The sequence below is a fragment of the Seriola lalandi genome, unplaced genomic scaffold, assembly GCF_002814215.2.
Source record: "Seriola lalandi dorsalis isolate HSWRI2012SDOR001 ecotype SW California unplaced genomic scaffold, Sedor1 jcf7180002054901, whole genome shotgun sequence".
Lineage (NCBI taxonomy): Eukaryota > Metazoa > Chordata > Actinopteri > Carangiformes > Carangidae > Seriola > Seriola lalandi.
Genome location: NW_019525453.1, coordinates 6,316,901 through 6,317,709, shown reverse-complemented (window position 1 = coordinate 6,317,709; position 809 = coordinate 6,316,901).

Genomic DNA, 809 nt, shown 5'->3' with positions numbered 1-809 from the left:
AGTTTTTTGTGTTTCCTGAAAAACCTGAAAAAATGACTTAGGCCATTATTTTAAGAGGGTGTCGATATGATGATTGATATAGATTCTGCAGATGTTAAGGAAACCTTCATAATCTTTTTTTATATGAAAAGTAAGTAATAATAACATTAGCAGAGGCTGAGTTTTACATTAATTGTGGTGTTCACTGAATTATAAATACCTTTCATCAGGTCCAGTGTTAAAGTGTATTTCCTGGTTATATTTATTTCCCCCTTAATGAACTGTATTAGGAAAAATCTATGGACTCAACAGCCTGCTTTACTAGAAAATGGCAAGATCTAATCCTGACTTCAGTCATGTGACCCAGCATGCCTTGCAGTTGTTCCTGTGGTAAAAAAATCAGTTGGATTGTGTCGTGGAAACGCTGAAACAACTGCTCCTCTCCTCTCTTTGTGTAAAACATTGCCCAGCAGTGACAGGCCTGAAGATGCAGATATTTTTAGACCCCGTTCATGATTCAACACATGACTGTTCTCTCTGCTTCACGGCTCATCTCATTATAATCTCTGATGTGATCGAGGGCTCGAGGGAAGCCTTGGGCGAAGTTATCAGCTTTATCCTCAGAGAAGGAGCATCAGGCTGGGGGGGATTATTCGAGAGGAATTCACTCACTCAACACTCTGCAGGAACATACAGTAAATACAGTATTTCACGCCATGAATAGACGGCAGTTTTGGTTCTCACTCACCAAAGGTTATGGCTCAGCATCTTCATCTAAGGGGAGACTGAGACAGAGCCTGTTTAACCACAGAAAAAAAAACTTGATACAT